We start from the raw sequence: 19,884 nt of genomic DNA on the forward strand, positions 1-19,884 counted from the left end.
AAATGGAATTGCTGCTCAATAATGTCTGAATATACAGCCAAGATATTGCAGTGGAGTTTGGATTGGGCAAATGTGCCACCCTTACCATCAACTGGGGAAAAATGGTGAAAACTGAAGGAATCAAGATGCCCTTGATTCCTTGAATCAAGATGGAAATAACATCAAGAGTCTGGATGAAGAAGATCATTACAAATATCTGGGCATCCTTCATACTGACAACATCAAGCACACTGAAGTCAAGAAGAAGGTTAGTAGTGAATAAATCAGAAGAATGAATAGCATCTTAAAGTCCAAACTCAGTGGTGGAAATATCATCAAGGTGATTAACACCTGGGCAATTCCAGTCATTAGATATACAGCTGGAATAGTGGACTAGCCTCAAGCTGAACTAGAACCCCTTGATAGGAAGACCAGAAAAATAATGACAATGAACTATGCCCTTCATCCACACAGCAATGTTGACAGACTCTATTTACCAAGGAACATAGGTGGGCGTGGAATGTTGCAAGTACACCAGACAGTTGAAGAAGAAAAAAGGGCATTGGAAGAACATCCAAAGGACAGTGAAGAAGATGCACTGAAGCTAGTACACCATGGAGGCTTACTGAATACCAAAGAGATCAAACTGGCCTATAAGAAAGACCAAATGAAGAATAGAAAAGAGACATGGCAAGGCAAAGTATTACATGGCCTTGTAGTACATAAGAAAACGAGCAGGTAAAGCAGATAACAAGACCTGGCAATGGCTAAGAGCAGAAAAGTTGAAGAAAGAGACAGAGGGGCTAATTCTGGCTGCACAAGACCAAGCCTTAAGAACAAATGCATATAAAGCTAGAATTGAGAAGACAGCAGCAGACAGCAAATGCTGTCTCTGTAAAGAAGCTGAAGAAACAGTGGACCACCTAGTTAGCTGGTGCAAGAAGATTGCACAGACTGATAACAAACAACTGCATGACAAAGTAGCAACAATGGGGCATTGGAATATCTGCAAGAAATACCACTTGCCTGCAAGCAAGAACTGGTGGGACCAAAAAATAGACAAAGTAATAGAAAATGAAGAAGCTAAAGTGCTCTGGGACTTTAGAATTCAAACAGACCACACAACACCCCAGACTTAACAGTTGTTGATAAGAAAGACAAAAAAATGATAGCGGACATTGCAATACCTGGAGACAGCAGAACAGAAGAGAAAGAACTGAAAAACATCACAAAATATAAAGACCTGCAAATAGAAGTAGAATGACTGGGGCAAAAGAAAGCAAAGATAGTGTCATGAGTGCCGTTGAGCTGAAGACATCAGCGCAATGGCACACATGACAATAACGAGGAAGCAGGGGAAGGGGCTCAAGATAAGCAGCCATCAGCTCACAAAGAAGAAAGAAGAAGAGACAAAGGCTAAGCGGATCGTGAGGCACACCCAAGCTATTAGCACTAGCGCAACGGAGATCGCCCAGCTGACAGCAATCACCGGATGAATAAGGAAACCGATGATGGGCGATCCCGGAGCACCAGCGGGGCCTCGCAACCCCTCACCTACCGGCAAGACAGCATGTTGGACAAAGGGGGGATGACGTAACCCTGAGTGAGGGGGCGCTGACCGCGCGGGGTATTTAAACCCTGCACCAGTGCGCTCCTGTCACTCTCAGCTTTTTTCTACAACTGACACTACGTGAGAAATAAAACAGAACCTGCTTCAACTGAACCAGTGTCTGTGCTTTACTCAGCGGTAGGCAGTGCATGACATAAAGCTGAGAGTCACAAACTCAGCCTCGCCGAGCCCCACCGGACGACAACGAGCCGCGGGAGGAGTAGACGGCGAGAAGACCAGGAACGATGAGGCCAGCGCGACGCGGACAAGGGGGGCGAGCCACACGGCAAGAAGCAGAGGAGGACCGATCGAGGCCAGAGGCACCGCGGACTCCCGGAGCCATGGACACCCACCCGGCCCAACCCGAGCCTCACCTCCAACCCCAAGGGGAGATGACGATGGAGGCAACCCGGCCACGGGAGGAAGCAACATACCTCCCGAGACCAGCGGAGAACCCCTCGCCCCACATCGCACCCCAGCCACGGGCGTGGAGTGGCAGCCCAACGGCGGTAAGCACGGGGGAGGACGAAGAAGCAACCCAGCCAATGGCGGAGGAAGCGGACCAACGGACGGGAGTGCCTGAACCCCACCGGCGACCCACCCCTGCCGACACACCGATGGAACCGGCCCCAGCGGCGGCGCGGATCGCGGACGGGGACGCACAAGCTAGACTTGCGGCCATGGAGGCCCAGCTGAAGGAACTCCGGACCATGCTTCAATCGTTGATGTCCCCTGCGCCGCCCAACGACGTCCCCGCACAGGCCCACACCCCGAGCGGGGCGTTGCACTCCCACGGGCCAGACAATGATCAACAAACGGCCCAGGTGGACGACGCCACAGGCCGGGAAATGAGAGGAGGGGGCTCACAAAACGCCCGGGCCCCAAAGGACTTCCCCATCTTCTTTGATGGAAACCCCGCGAAACTGTCGTTCTTCATTACGAACGCCAGGGAGTTCATGGGGAGGCACGGACACTCCTATGACTCCGAAGCGGACAAGATCGCAGCCGTGGCGATCAAACTACAAGACCGGGCGGCGGACTGGTACGTCCAAATGTACGAGTCCAGCTCCCCCGCCCTCGCCAACTTCCACGCCTTCATCACCGAGATGAAGCGCTACTTTGAGGACCCACTAGCCAAAGTGAGGGCGAAAAGCACACTCCAAAGACTCAAACAGGGCGCACGCACTGTCCCGGACTACGCCCTCGAGTTTAAAGCCCTCGCAGGGAAGATCAATGACTGGTCCGAGACCACCCTGCTGGAAATGTTCAAAAGGGGGTTCAACCGCGACGTACTCCAATGGGCCCTCTACCGGGATGACCCGGAGACTCTACACGGGTGGATCCACCTCGCGGGGAAAGCAGAACACGCGCACCGCACCTTCCTCATGGCAACGACGGAAGACACGACCAACACCTGCCCAAAGGTACCCGCGCCACACGTGGGGACGGCCGGTCCCACATACCCAAGGAAGAAATTTAATCGCGGGCCCTGCAGGAGGTGTGGAAAACTGGGGCACAAGATGGCAGATTGCTTCGCCAACCGACCGCCGGCTAGTGCTCCCAAACCCGCCCCGAAAACTAGCCTCAAACCACCTAACCCGCCGCCGCCCCCCCACCGCCGAATGACCGGAGCCACAGCGACACCAGACGAAGGCTGGGACGCCTACTGGGGGGGAGAGGACGCCGTAGACCCAGACCAGCTGGCGGGAAACGCTCCCCGCCTGCCCTAAAACGCGTTGCGAGGCAGGCGGTGGGACAGCAGCGCGGACCACCTCGACAGAACGGTGAAAGCTCCGTTATAATGGCGGCAATCAAACTCTCTACCGGCAACGGGGTCACCACGGTCGCGGCACTAGTGGACTCGGGGTGCTCGAAAAACCTGATCCACCCCGACATAGTCGCCAAACTCGACCTCCGCTGCTCCCCCCTCCCCACGCCGCTGGCATTCCACCAGCTGGACGGCTCAACAGCGGGGGGGAAACCAGCCACGATGCAGACCGAGCCGGTCACCCTGCAAATGGGCACCCACACCGAACGCACATCGTTCGTAGTCACTCACATCGGACGACCCATCGCAGTCTTGGGAATGCCATGGCTCGCGACAAACAACCCGCGCATCGACTGGGAGACCCGCACCTTCCTATTCGGCGACGGCGAGTACCGGGCGCCAGTTCCGGCGGGCAGAACCAACCCCACTGTGGGACGAGCAGAGGCGGCTACCCAGGACAACGCAGCTACCCCAGCAGACCTACCGGAACAATACACTGACTTCTCCGAGGTCTTTGGAGAGGCAGAAGCTGATCAACTACCCCCCCACCGCAAGACGGACTGTCGGATTGACCTGCTGCCTGACGTCCCCTTACCTAGGCCGAAGATCTACTCGATGACCCCGAAGGAGATGGCAACCCTCCGGGAGTTCATCGATAAAAACCTAGAGAGGGGATTCATAGAGCCAGCATGCTCACCGGTCGGAGCCCCCGTCTTATTCCAGGAGAAAAAAGACGGCACCCTACGGCTCTGCACCGACTACCGGGGCCTAAACGCGGCTTCCCTATCCAATAAATACCCCTTACCCCTGGTAAAAGATATGCTCGCCCACCTGTCCACGGGCAAGGTCTTCTCCAAGCTGGACCTTCGCGAGGCGTACTACCGCATCCGAATCAGGGAGGGGGACGAATGGAAAACTGTGTTCAACTGCCCCCTAGGCGCCTTCCAGTACAAAGTGCTGCCGTTCGGACTAGCGGGGGCCCCAGGGGTGTTTATGCAGCTCATCAATGAGGTTCTGCATGAACACCTGTTCAAAGGGGTCCTCGTCTACATAGACGACGTCCTTATCTACACCAAAACGCACGAGGAACATGTGACCCTAGTCAGACAAGTCCTCGATAAGCTAAGAAGGGCGCAGCTCTATGCCAAACCCTCAAAGTGCGAATTCCATAGAGCGTGCCTAGACTACCTCTGGTACCGAATCTCCGGAGACGGCATAGAAATGGACCCCGCAAAAGTCGAGGCGGTGGTGAACTGGGAATGCCCCCGCAACAGACGCCAACTCCAGAGCTTCCTCGGCTTCGCGAATTTTTACAGGTCATTCGCCCGGGGGTTCGCGGAGATAGCCCTCCCCCTAACGGACCTCCTCAAAACCAAAGGGGTGGGGGACACCCGACGCGCCAAGAACCCGGGCACAGTATTGAATTGGACTCCCGCGTGCCAGACCGCATTCAATAAGCTGAAAGCGCTGTTCACCACAGAGCCAATCCTCGCACACCCGGACCCAGAACGGCCGTTCGTGGTCCAAGCCGACGCCTCAGACTTCTCCCTGGGGGCCATCCTACTCCAAAAGGACCCCACAGGACTCCTGAAACCATGCGCCTACCTGTCGAGGAAATTCTCCGAGACAGAAAGGCGATGGCACGTCTGGGAGAAGGAAGCCTTCGCGGTAAAATCAGCGCTGGAAACATGGAGACACCTACTCGAAGGAGCCGCCCAACCATTCGAGGTCTGGACCGACCACCGGAACCTCGAGGCCCTCTGAACGCCCAGACGCCTCAGCCCAAAACAGGTCCGATGGGCCCAATTCTTCAGCCGCTTCAACTTTCAGCTGAAGTTCATGCCGGGTAAAAAGAACTTCCTGGCCGACGCCCTTTCCCGACTGCCCCAAGACGAAGAGCCCGCCCCAGACACGATCGGGACGGTCCTATCCGCTTTTCAACTGGGGATGGCTGTGACCACCAGGAGCAGTGCTCGGCGGCAGCACAACTCTACGGCGCAACCGACGGCGGGGCAACCAGTGACCAGACGACGCCAACCGCAACTACCAGGGGGGATACGCACGGACCTCACCGCCGCCCTCAAAACCGACCCCTGGTTCCTAGCAAACCCCGACAAGGTAACGATGGCATAGGACCTGGCATGGGGAGAAGGCAGAATCTATGTCCCAGACTCGCAACGCCAAGCGATCTTGCATAGATCCCATGACACCAAGCAAGCGGGACACTTTGGGTTCCTTAAGACTCTGCACCTAACAAGGCGTCAATTCAGGTGGCCCGCGCTAAGACGGGACGTGAAAGCCTATGTAGCGTCCTGCCCAACGTGCGCCAGAGCCAAACGGGCACCAGGCAAGCCCTCGGGACTTTTACAACAGGTGGCGGAACCCTCCCGCCCATGGGAGGAAATCTCCATGGATTTTATAGTAGACCTCCCACCCAGCCAGAAGAAAATGACCATTTGGGTGGTGAAAGACTACTTTTCGAAACAGGCCCACTTCATCCCCTGCACATCGGTCCCGTCCGCACAACAACTAGCCAAACTCTTCCTCATACACGTGTACAGGTTACACAGATGTCCCGCATGTGTCGTGACCGACAGGGGCACACAATTCACTTCTAAATTCTGGCGGGCCTTCCTAAAGCTGACGGGCACCCAACAAGCCCTATCCATGGCCTGGCACCCCCAGACGGACGGAGCCACAGAGGTCCTCAATGCCACCCTAGAACAATTTATACGCTCATACACCAACTACCACCAAGACGACTGGGTCAAACTGCTCCCGTTCGCCGAAGTCGCATACAACAACGCCGTCCACACGAGCATGGGGAAAACTCCGTTTGAAGTAGTCTTGGGGCGCGACTTCATCCCCATACCGGAGCTACCACAACCCCCGGGACCCCAGGTGGACGCTAGTGACTGGGGACGGAAGATTGCAGAATCGTGGCCAATAATCACGGCAGCGCTGAAGGAAGCACAGGCGGCCTACAAAGAGCAGGCCGACAAGCACCGGCGCCAGCAACCGACGTTCCAGGCTGGGGATATGGTCTACCTATCCACCAAATTCCTAAAGTCGCCCCAACCCTCGAAAAAACTGGGGCCTAAGTACATCGGACCGCTCCGAGTCACACAGATAGTGAACCCGGTGGCAATCCGCCTGGACCTGCAGCACAACCTACGGAGACTCCACCCGGTATTCCACACCAGCCTCCTGAAACCTGCAACTACCTCTCGATGGCACCCAAGCACGCCACCGCCCTCACCGGTGATCGACGGCCAACATCACTTCGAAGTAAGGGACATACTCGACTCCCGCAGGCAACGGGGAACTTTACACTATTTGGTCAGGTGGAAACACTTCCCCCACCCAGAATGGGTGGTGGCGCACAACGTTAAAGTGCCTGACCTGACCCGGGCTTTTCACCGGGCGTACCCTGACAAGCCTAAGGCGAGACAAGCAAACCGGCACCTACACACCCCCTCCCCCGCACCCCCCCGCCTACCGTGCCCCAAGGGAAAGGGCCCCCCCAAGCCCGCGACTTGGGTGGACCTCCCCCCCCCAGGACTCACCCCCCCCGCCCCGGGCCCAAGCGGTCGCCAGCACCCTCCCCCCGCCCCGGGCCCACGGGGGAGTGGCAATCAAGTCAACAGTGCATGCCTGGGGGCAACGCCCAGGAGCACACATAACAAAGCCAACGCACTTGGAATAAAAACAAGGGCCCTACCTGGAGCTGATAAGCACCCGACCAGCCACGCCTCTCTCCTCGCTGAACTGAGCCAAACAAGCAGGGTGTGGTCGGAGCATGCGCACGCCCAGGGTGTGATCGGGGCATGAGCACTGGGAACACACCCTAGATGGACACGAGGTAGAGGGCGGAACAAAGGGAGGGGCGAAAACACTCCGGCGGGAAATTCAAAAAAAAACAAAAAAAACACCCATTTTGACAGCTCTCCTGGTAAAAAACCGGAAAGCCGGGGGGAGGCACTATTCGGACAGGGGGCAGTATGTCATGAGTGCCGTTGAGCTGAAGACATCAGCGCAATGGCACACATGACAATAACGAGGAAGCAGGGGAAGGGGCTCAAGATAAGCAGCCATCAGCTCACAAAGAAGAAAGAAGAAGAGACAAAGGCTAAGCGGATCGCGAGGCACACCCAAGCTGTTAGCACTAGCGCAACGGAGATCGCCCAGCTGACAGCAATCACCGGATGAATAAGGAAACCGATGATGGGTGATCCCGGAGCACCAGCGGGGCCTCGCAACCCCTCACCTACCGGCAAGACAGCATGTTGGACAAAGGGGGGATGACGTAACCCTGAGTGAGGGGGCGCTGACCGGCGCGGGGTATTTAAACCCCGCACCGGCGCGCTCCTGTCACTCTCAGCTTTTTTCTACAACTGACACTACGTGAGAAATAAAACAGAACCTGCTTCAACTGAGCCAGTGTCTGTGCTTTACTCAGCGGTAGGCAGTGCATGACAGATAGTACCAATAGTAAGAGGTGCCTTGGGTGCAATTCCAAAACATCTGGAGCACTGCTTGAACACCATCAGCATTGACAAAATCACCACCAGTCAACTGCAAAAGGCAGCTTTAATTGGAACAGCTTACATCCTGCAATGATACCTTTAATATTATTAAACAACAACATCTGCCTATCCCAGGTCCTTGAGAAGGACTTGACAGCTGGACAAAAATGCCAAATCCAGTCTAAACATCTGGCTGTGTGATCAACCATAATTTATTAAATTTACATACCGCCCAACTCCCAGCAACCACCCCTTAAATGTTAACAAGTTTCAGCATGTTGCTATCATGCCCTTTGGGAGCAAGATCTTGAAGAAACCGATGGCCATTCAGGCATTTGGGAACAGATTAACAGACCTTGGGCCTAACCCCAGGTACAATACTAAAATAGTCTTGCTCATCCAGATGAATAACTACTGTCAGGGGCAGAGTGATTTCTGAGCAGTTTTAATACCATTGATCATAGTATTTTACTGAATCAACTCTGTGAGCTACATGTTGGAGACTTGCCACTATGCTAACACTATTCTACTTGCATGGCTCTTTTCAGTAGTGAAGTAGCATGGCTAGTCTACTGCTTAGAAGTTAAGTGCTCTTTATCTTTTTTTTATTATGAATTTTATTAAGTTTGAAGAAAAAGATGAAGAAAAACTAAAAAGGTGTGAAAACACAAAAGAAAAAAAAATCAACATTACAGAAAGATGTGACTTCCGACTTTTAACAGCAAGGATATACAAAAACTTTCAATTTTTCATGTATTTGTTTCAGAAGCATCACAATTAAAATAAGGCATACTTTAAACATAGAATTTAAAATATAAAATATAAAAGTTAAAACATATAAAAGTTAAACAGATCTTGCCCAGAAACTGGCAACATTAATTGCATTCTGTGGCACTGTCATGAGGTCCTCAAATGTGCATTGATCAGGGCACAAAGGACAAGTGTACATATGTATTGTTGTCTGCATGTCTCCACAGTCACAAAGGGCAGAGGCCACCGAATAGCCCCATTTGTTCAGAGTATCTCTGGATCTTGTTATGCCTGTGCGCAGTCTGTTCAACAATTTCCATACTCCCAACTTTCACCAGACTCCTATGCTGGTTCCATCCAGTGTTGGTTCTTTGTAGCTTTCCATAGGTCTACTCTACTTCTAAATTCATCAAAATCTTCCGTTGACCTAAGGAAACTTTTCCTGGATTTTGATCTCTGAGGAGCTGCTTGTAGGCCATACAGAGGGTATTGTTTGGATATTGATGACTTAAGCCTCTCTCTATATGCTGCTGCTTCTCTACGGACAGCAGGTGGGGCAATGCTGGCTATGTGGTAGATCTTATCTAGAGAGGTAGGTTTCAGACATCCAGTAATACTTCCATAATTTTCCATAATCAATCTATATTAAACCAAAATCACATTATTTCTATAAATCATTCCACTTTAGCACATTATAAAAATCACTAAGTACAGTTACTCCCTCCCCTTATATTAAAATAAAGAAAAAAGAATTCATATAAACCTCCTAAACAACTTCTCCCCCACCCCCCAAAAATAACACTTATTTAATTATTCCCTTCCTACTACTATTCTATACATTTCGGTCTACTATAATAAAAATCAAACTAAAAAGGACATAAATTGTCTGCCATTATACTACATAATACAACAGTTTTAATAATCTTAATCTTAATATACCCAAAAAAGAAAAACAATTGGAAACAATGACACTAAATCAAATTCTTAAAACCATTCAAATAAACATTTTTATACCCTAATAATCTTAATCCATATCCTTAAAAACAAATATCAGTCAAACCCTAAAAGCAATCCAGATAAACATTCTTTAACCCTTATCTCACTTCAAAATAAACCAAAGCAGTTACATATCCCCACAATGCACACAGAGCTTTTGTCTTGAAAAGATCAAACAACCCAACTGCCCCCCTCAAAAACTCAAAGCTCTCTTCAGAAAACCTCCCATACATAATGAGAGGCATTTCACCCAAAAGTCAAAAAGGCACTTCTTTTTCATGGCATTTCACCAAAAAGTCAATTTTACTTATCGCTTGCAGATCCCTCTCTCCGTTAAATTTCTCCAACTCCACTATCCAATCTTCATCCAGCATCTCAACAGAAATCTCAATCTCATTCTTAGAAGAAACATTTCTGTCACTGTTGAATTCCTCAGTTTCATCCACTACATCCCCAACCAGGTGACACATTTTAGAGCTCATATTTTCCACAATGTCCTGAATGTTTCGTATAAAATTTTGATAGGAGTCAGAAGAAATCTGTTTAAAATCTTGGTGGAAGTCAGAAAAAATCTGTTTAAAATCCTCCATGTCTCATGCAGTAAATATGGCGCCCCCTAGGAGCTTAATCAGCAAAAGTCAAAGATATGGAAAGATTCCGAAGTATGCTTACACATATACAGACAGTTCCCAAGGGAAAGTAGAAACAGAAAGCTGAAGGTTTAAATCAGCAGATCCTCCTTTAGGAAAACAAATTCCAAAACTTAAAAAAGATTTTTTAAAAAAGTAATCCCAAAAATAACGATAAGCACCAAGAGAACCCGATTCTCCTTGCTATAGAAAGCATCTCTTAGGTTACACTTGAAAAAATATATAAATTTGGTGATTTAGAAATGGGGTGGCCAGTCTTAGTGTCCCTTTAAGGCTACAGCACGGCTTGGAAAATGATGATGTCCCAGCTCCCAGCTAGTTAAACACGAAATGCTGTTTGTAATCTTCTGGCCACAAGCAGCCCTCTGGAGGACAGATGGGGTGATTCCAGATGTTTTCCTTTATCTAGAGAACACTCCTGGGCTTCAGGAAAACATGCATGAGCCCGAAAAAAATTGCTGCATTGTCAGTTCTGCCCGCTAAGCCTGTGGGCACAGCTTCTCAGTCTGCCATGTCCCCACCGGAAGTCTGTTCTTTATCTTTATCACGGTAATTTGACAGGATACTTCAACTGCAGCTTTATCAAGCACGCTTTTGAAAGTTTGCACAACCCTAATGAAGCCCAGTGAAATCCCATTACATTGGTTCTGAAAACCCTGCACTGACTGCCTATTTGCTTCTTGGCCAAATGAAGATGTTAATGCTTATCTTTCAAACTGTAAATAGTTCACATATCTGATCTTTATACTGACTTGCTCATGTCTTAAAACTCCAGGACTGTTTTTTCTTGAAGTACTTTCAAAAAGGTATGTGTCAGTATGCAAGAAGTCCCGCTCTATCATGATACTCTTGAGTGTGTGTGTGTGTTTTTTCTTTTTTATCATATGGCATAGCAGTTTGGTGTTCATGCTGCTTTTTCTTGCTGGGAAGTCCTTGTGAGGTCCAGCAGCCAGATGTGTAGACTATTTAGCCGTGACAAGTCACATTGCCTCAGGTGCACCACAAGGAGGCTAATCTACATTGCACCGAGCTGGGCTGAGAGAAAGTGACTGGCCCAAGGTCACCCAGCCGGCTTTCACAGACTCCTGGTTTCTAGCTCAGAATCTTAACCACTAGACCAAACTGGCTGTCAAACTCTTGAGTGTGAAACACCACCACACAGAAGTGACTATCAGCTTTCCATCTTGGTAAAATTTTATATAAAGTTATGCTGTCTTGTCGCTAAATCATTTTCTGATGATTGAGACTATAATTTTAATGTGTTTTGTAATCATATTGGCATTTTTTTCACATTTATTGTCATCTTACGTTGGTATCATACGGATGAAGAAATAATTTAAATGAAATATAAATACCTTGTTATTCCAAGTAGTCCTTGGTTAATGACCACTCATTTAGCGACCAAAGTTACGATGGTGCTGAACAAGTGGAGTTATGATCGGTCCTCGAAGTTCCGGCTGTCTCAGCACCCTGAGGTCACTTGATTGTGATCTGGGCACTTGGCATCTGGCTAGCACTTACAAGGGTTGCAGCATCCCACAGTCACATGATTGCCATTTGCAACCTTCCCTGTCAGCTTCCCACAAGCAAAGTCAATGGGGAAGCCAACAGGGAAGGTCCCAAGTATCTTGGGTAAGTCTCCCCCACCCACACACCCTCCCCTAGCCCTTCTGCACTCACCAGCCCCCCACCCACCCTTGTGCAGCTTCCACCACCCAGCAGCAGCCCCCTGCCATGCTTGTGCTGCACCTCCCTGACACTCACGGACCCTCGCACACCCTCCCCAAGCCTCACTGTACTCACACTGTGCCTTCTTGGCCATTCACACACCCTTGTGCATCCTCCCTGCACTCTTCCTGAGCCTCACTGCCACTTGTGCACTCTCCCTGAGCCTCTCTGCACTCATGCTGTGCCTCCCTGGCCACTTGCACATCCTTCCTGAGCTTCACTGTGCTCATACAGTGCCTCCCCAGCCACCCATGCACCCTCGTGAACCCTCCCTGAGCTTTGCTACGCCTGTGTGGTACCTTCGTGCATCTTCCCCACACCCTTCCTGAACCTCACTGCACTTGCACTGAGCCTCCCTGGCCACTCACACCCCCTCACACCCCCTTCCTGAGCCTTGTTGCCACTTGTGTGCCTTCCCCAAGCCTAGATGCACTCGCACCTCCCCTCCCTGGCCACTTGCAGACCCTCGCACACCCTCCCTGAGCCTCGCTGTGCTTGTGTGGCACCTTCACACATCCTTCTTGCACCCTTCCCGAGCCTCGCTGCCACTCGTGCAACTTTGTGCACCCTCCCCAAGCCTCGCTGACCTCTCACTGCACCTCCCTGGCCACCCATGCATCCTCCCCTGCCAGGCAGCACCACACTCATGCCTCTCTTCGCTGGCCACCTGCATACCCTCATGCTCCCTCTCCCACCTGGCACTAGCCACATACCCGCCTGCTGGCCTGCTTGCAAGCCACCTGGGACTTGCAACTTCCTGCCAGCTTCCCCACTGATTTTGGTTGTTGGAAGCTGGCAGGAAGTCATGAGGAGGTCCTTGCTTAATGACCTGTGACCCTCGCTTAACAATGGCAATGGGACTGCAGAGATTGCCGTCACTAGCAATGAGGTCATGTGCTGTCATGCTTTACAACTGCATCACTTAGTGACAGAAATTCCAGCCCCCCGTTACAGCCCTTAACCGAAGACTACCTGTATTAGTGACTGGTCATATTTTGCAGTCTCTCTATGATATGATAGAAAACATATCATAGAAGAAATAAAACATATGATAGAAGAAACATATTTTCTTTTTTGTGATAGGCAAACTTGTGTTTCCTGTAACTACCATGGACAGAATTTGTCTATTTTAATTTTTGTATATATGAGCAAATTTATATCAATCATGCCTTCTGTTTCAAAAATATGTGTTTTAGGCGGAAAGGGATGATTCTGTAGTTAGGATAAAATCCTCTGAACTCCCACTCATTTTGATTTATGACTAAGTTGGCTGGTTAAACTATCCATAATTTCTCAAGTTTAATGGTAGCAACAGTGAATTGATGATTTAAAGATAAAAAAAGTCATTCCTTCCCTTAGACTCCTTTCATATATCAAGAAGTATACACATCACAGGTTTGTCTTGGTTCATTGCTACTCTGACATCCCTATGCATCCAGTGGCCTTTGGAACCCTTTTTCTCCCCTCCTGGGGACTCCACCAAGGTTCTAATTCTTGTTATCTAGCATTTCTGACTAGCATCTACATTGGGTAAATCGAGCAGGAGCCTGTATTGTTTGAGCAAATGTTTCAGCATAAAAATGAGTGAATTCCACTAGGTGCTGACATTCCAAATTAGTCCTTGGTGGTCTGACTGACACTGGGATACACTTATCAAAGTTGGTTGGTGGTAGACCTGCCTGAATTATTCATCACTATGAAGTGGTTCTGCTCTCTGAAAAAATGTAAGGGATTGGAGACTGCTTAGATATACAGGCAATTGTTTTTGAAACAGCTGGCTTAATTTTTTTTTCGTCAATCACAGTTGTTACAAGTAATTAACTTTTCAAGCAGCTTCAAATTATTTCCTACCCAGTTTTATGTATTTGATACTGTTTTAAGTATCAAGGTCCCCTCTTCTCCTCAGTATCTTGGGAACTATAGTTTGGGAAAGGCAGAGAGAATTTTGAGAAATTATTTTCTGGAAAAAGTTCTGTGCCTTTCCAGGTTGCATCAGTGACAGGAATACAACATTATGCAATTTTTGCCATTGTTTTACATCTATAAAGCATTTTACTTTCATTGATGAAAGCCGCTTGTAAATCAAGTTATTTTACAATGATGAAAGTTGTTGAGGTTTTCCTACTAATAGATTAAGACTGCTATTGTGCCTAATCATTTTGGCCAGGTTAAAAGGTTATATTAGATTGTCTCCTCTCACGTGCTTCATGCAAATCACCTGGGGGAGGAAACCTGCCCGGACTTGTTGTCCTGATTACCAGGAAACACACTGAGACAATGACTTGGTCTCTAATATTTATTAGTAGTACTTAACAAGAATCCTAACAAACTGAGGAAGCGTGGGAAAAACCCAGCCATATAAACCCCAAAGGTTAAGGCGGTCCCGATCTGTGTCTCTTTGAATGGCTGAACAGTTCCTCAGTGGTACGCATGCGCTTGACAGTCTGGGTGGGAGCCCCCTGCTCGCCATCCTTACCCATGACACTTGTTCTCACTTCCTTTTTTTTCTCTCTGCCGGCAATGTAGGCAAGCAAGGCTTGCTCCAAAGGGAGCTAAGTCCTTTAAATGTTTTGCTTTTGTTTTTGCTTTCTGTAAATAAATTATTTTTATAGAAATGCTTGGTGTGTGACTTTTTTTGACCTCTCCTGGGCTAAAGGCTTTCCCAGCATCTGCCAACAAAAGTTATACTATTAAATTGAACACAAAAGAAACAGCAGCAGTTGACAGCTGTGAATCCAGACAGAGATCCTAAATGCCTTGGAAAACATGGATGAACTATAGTATTTATCCTACACTTGAAGCAGTAGGAGCAGCTACAGTACTGCCAGCAGTGGCCTATATCTTCCTTCTGAGGCCTGGGAGGAAAAGCCGACACCCCTTAATATTAGCATTATCAGGTACACCACTCTGAAAAGGTGGGTAGAGTTGTTACCTAACACCTGAAGGAGATACCAAACTGGGTTAACCCTGGGGACAAGCTGAAGGCTTTCACATTTTTGTTTTAAGACCCTGGGAGAATCTTCTCCTTAGACTTTGGAGAGGGAGGAGGATGCTCCAGTTGGGGTAACCAAGAAAGGATGGCACTTTGGGATTAATATGCCAAGTGACAATCATAGAATCAAAAGGTGGGAAGAGATCTTCATCTAGTTGAAACCCCTGCAGGACCCACTAGAGAATCTAGACCTGAATTCAATGATTGTAATATGTAGAATATGACTGTCTAGTCTCTGAAGACCTTCAGGGAAGAAGAAATGTTCTACTGTTTCTTGACTAGTTATGCAGTTAGGAAATTCCACCTGATATCTAGACTGAAGCTCTTTCCTTGTAGTTTAAACCCATTGATTCTGGTTCTGCACTCTGGAACAATAGAAAACAAATCTACTCGCTCTTCTGTGTGACAGCCCTTTGAAGTCTTCTGTCATATCTCCTCTAAACATAACTAGATCTTTTAACTGTTCTCAAAAAACTTGGCTTCCATATTGTCATTTTAAAAATAGGTATCCACAATTCTAGTGATCTCTAGAATCCAGCTTCTACATCTGGCAGTTTTCTTAGTGCAAATATCCTATTTCTCACATTTTCAGCTGTGCGGTTGAGTGGTTTGCTAACTCACTCTGTCATCTTGGCTTACCAGGGCTTTGCCATGCAGCAAAGGCTCATTTCTGTACCACTGAGCAGTAGTTTTTCAATTGCCAGCACTGCTGGGTATGCATGGTAATGGAGTGGGCATTGATCACCTGAATGTGAGAAGGTATTCTTTATGTGCCCACATTAACACAGATCTCGAAGTGATTATTGCTTTTTAAATTCTGTTAGAGTTGGAGGGGTATTGCTGGATACCTGGTCTATTTTCAAATCAGATTATGTCCTATTGTACAGGGTAGATGCCTTTTCCTGATAATCATCTGCATCATGGTGGCTGGGGGATTCTGGGAGTTGAAGTCCACACATCATAGAGTTGCTGAGGTTGAGAAACACTGCACTAGAGCATCTCTGACAGATAACCATACAGCTTCTGTTTGGAGATCTCCAATGAAGGAGAACTCACCACTTCATGTGGCAGCCTGATCCACTGACTGATAGTTTGTACAGTCAGGAAATTCCTCCTGACAACTAGCTTGAACCTTCTTCCTAATAGTTTTAATCCACTGGTTCTGATTCTGCTCTCTGGGGCAATACAGAAAAAATCTGTTCTATGTGACAAGCCTCTGGATATTTGAAAACTGCTTTAGGGCTTCAACATCATCGTAGCTCCCATCTGAACCCAGTCCAATTTGTTAGTGATCTTTTTGAACAGTGGTGCCCAGAATGGGATGTGGTATTCAAGGTGGGGTCTCACCAGGGCATAGAGTGCCTATATATTTTATGTCTACAGTATTTGATTTTGTTTAATCAAATAATTCTTTTTCTTGGTTCTGCCATTTTATGCAGAAGGCAGGCAAAGCTTACAGACCTGAATTCAATGATTGTAACATGTAGGATAGTAGCTCTTCTGAGCAGATGAATTCAGGCTTTTATTTCACTGAGTTCCTCTTCTCTCTTTTTTCCACTATTTGTCTTAGCAAAATCCAACAGCAGTGGGGAGGCCTCTTTATGAAAGCAAAACAAAATCTGGCAGCGTGTGCCTTACTAACAAGTTACACACTTCTGGTAATTTGTTGGAAGGGGTAGCTGGAAAGAAAGAACTGTGAGGATCATAGTCCTTTAATCTTAAACTCAGTAACTCTTGCCACAAGCCATTCAGGATATGTAAAAAGTTCTTTATTTAGATAAGTAACTAGTACTAGGTTAAAGCCTTGAATGAAGATTTCTGAGCAAAACGTTCAATTAAGACATTCCATTCCCCTTTCTGCCAGCCCCTCTTTCACTAAAATAAATGGCTCAGTACTTTTACTTTTTTACTGCACCCCCACTCCCTCTGCTTCAAGCCTACAGCAGTTCCCTGATGGTGCCAACTGCCTGACCTTGATATGAAACTTCACCTAAACAATTCTTAATGACTCTGCTGGAATGCTGGCAATTCTCCCCCTTGTGCTACTGTGTGACAAGCTCTAAACTACACGTATCTATTCCCAGCTACTCAAACCCAATTACCCCATAGCAGAGTGTTGCATTAGAGAAACCATTAAATTTGTGCCTAAATGCTCCACTCTGACAAGAACTCTGTAAATAGCATTATCTTCACCCATATTAGTAAACCAGTAGTCTTATTTTTTTCTAAGAAGCAGTGGCAATTTTTAAAAGAAATAACCTCATGTATTAATTGAAATATTACATTTACTGCGCTGCATAGTGCTCTCTCTAGAGCTTGTTGCTGTTTCTGAAATGAACTGTTTAGTCCTGCAACCCATTAATATAGTAACATATGCACAAATTTTAGAGAAACTATAGTATTCCTCTTCAGCAAAGGATCGTTACCTCGTTGTGGTGCTGGAGCTTGAGCACCTCAATGATGCCATGAGCTAAACCATGAAGGGCCACCCAAGACAGGAAGGTCATGACAGAGAGGTCAGACTAAATGCGATCCCTGGGGAAGGTAATAGCAACCCACCCCACTATTCTTGCCGTGAAAACTAAATGGATCAGTACAACCAGAGATGTGTTGATATACCATTGGAAGATGAGACCCCCAGGTCGGAAGATGGTCTAAATGCTACTGGGGAGGAACAGAGGATGAGTTCAACTAGCCCCAGACATGATGACGCAGCTAGCTCAAAGCCGAAAGGACGGCTAGCGGCCGACGGTGCTGGTGGTGAACGGCGAATCCGATGTTCTAAGGATCAACACACCATTGGAACCTGGAATGTAAGATCTATGAGCCAGGGCAAATTGGATGTGGTTATTGGTGAGATGTCAAGATTAAAGATAGACATTTTGGGCATCAGTGAACTGAAATGGACTGGAATGGGCCACTTCACATCAGATGACCACCAGATCTACTACTGTGGACAAGAGTACAACAGAAGAAATGGAGTAGCCTTCATAATTAATAGTAAAGTGGCTAAAGCAGTGCTTCGATACAATCCAAAAAATGATAGAATGATCTCAATTCGAATTCAGGGCAAGCCATCTAACATCACAGTGATCCAAATATATGCCCCAACCACAGATGCTGAAGAAGCTGAAGTAGAGCAGTTCTATGAGGATCTGCAGCACCTACTGGACAACAGGCCTAAAAGAGATGTTATTTTCATCATGGGAGACTGGAGTGGGCAGTCAAATGACACCTGGAATTACAGGTAAGCATGGCCTGGCAGAACAAAATGAAGCCTGACATAGGCTGATAGAATTTTGCCAAGACAACTCAAAGTGCATAACAAACACTCTCTTCCAACAACCTAAGAGACAGCTTTATACATGGGCTTCACCAGATGGACAACACCAAAATCAGATTGATTACATCCTTTGCAGCCAAAGGTGGCGGACATCTGTACAGTCAGTAAAAAAAAGACCTGGAGCTGACTGTAGTTCCGATCACAAACTTCTTATTGCACAATTTAGGATCAGACTCAAGAGATTAGGGAAGACCCACAGATCAGCTAGATATGAGCTCACTAATATTCCTAAGGAATATGCAGTGGAGGTGAAGAATAGATTTAAGGGACTGGACTTAGTAGATAGGGTCCTGGAAGAACTCTGGACAGAAGTTCGCAACATTGTTCAGGAGGCGGCAACAAAATACATCCCAAAGAAAGAGAAAACCAAGAAGGCAAAGTGGCTGTCTGCTAAGACACTAGAAGTAGCCCAAAAAAGAAGGAAAGCAAAAGGCAACAGGGATGGGGGGAGATATGCCCAATTAAATGCAAAATTCCAGAGGTTAGCCAGAAGAGACAAGGAATAATTTTTAAACAAACAATGCGTGGAAGTGGAAGAAGACAATAGAATAGGAAGGACAAGAGACCTCTTCCAGAAAATTAGAAACATCGGAGGTAAATTCCAGGCAAAAATGGGTATGATCAAAAACGAAGATGGCAAGGACCTAACAGAAGAAGAAGAGATCAAGAAAAGGTGGCAAGAATATACAGAAGACCTGTATAGGAAGGATAACAATATTGGGGATAGCTTTGATGGTGTGGTCAGTGAGTTAGAGCCAGACATCCTGAAGAGTGAGGTTGAATGGGCCTTAAGAAGCATTGCTAATAACAAGGCAGCAGGAGAGGACAGTATCCCAGCTGAATTGTTCAAAATCTTGCGAGATGATGCTGTCAAGGTAATGCATGCTATATGCCAGCAAATTTGGAAAACACAAGAATGGCCATCAGACTGGAAAAAATCAACTTACATCCCCATACCAAAAAAGGGAAACACTAAAGAATGTTCAAACTATTGAACAGTGGCACTTATTTCACATGCCAGTAAGGTAATGCTCAAGATCCTGCAAGGTAGACTTCAGCAATTCATGGAGTGAGAATTGCCATATGTACAAGCTGGTTTTAGAAAAGGCAGAGGAACTAGAGACCAAATTGCCAATATCCGCTGGATAATGGAAAAAGCCAGGGAGTTTCAGAAAACCATCTATTTCTGTTTTATTGACTATTCTAAAGCCTTTGACTCTGTGTACCATAACAAATAGTGGCAAGTTCTTAGCGGCATGGGGATACCATGTCATCTTGTCTGCCTCCTGAGGAATCTGTATAATGACCAAGTAGCAACAGTAAGAACAGACCACGGAACAACGGACTGGTTTAAGATTGGGAAAGGAGTACAGCAGTGCTATTCAACCCTACCTATTCAACTTGTACGCAGAACACATCATGCGACGTGCTGGGCTTGAGGAATCCAAGGCTGGGGTTAAAATCGCTGAAAGAAACATTAACAATCTCAGATATGCAGATGATACCACTTTGATGGCTGAAAGTGAAGAGCAACTGAGGAGCC

This window comes from Candoia aspera, chromosome 4 (assembly GCF_035149785.1).
Source record: "Candoia aspera isolate rCanAsp1 chromosome 4, rCanAsp1.hap2, whole genome shotgun sequence".
Lineage (NCBI taxonomy): Eukaryota > Metazoa > Chordata > Lepidosauria > Squamata > Boidae > Candoia > Candoia aspera.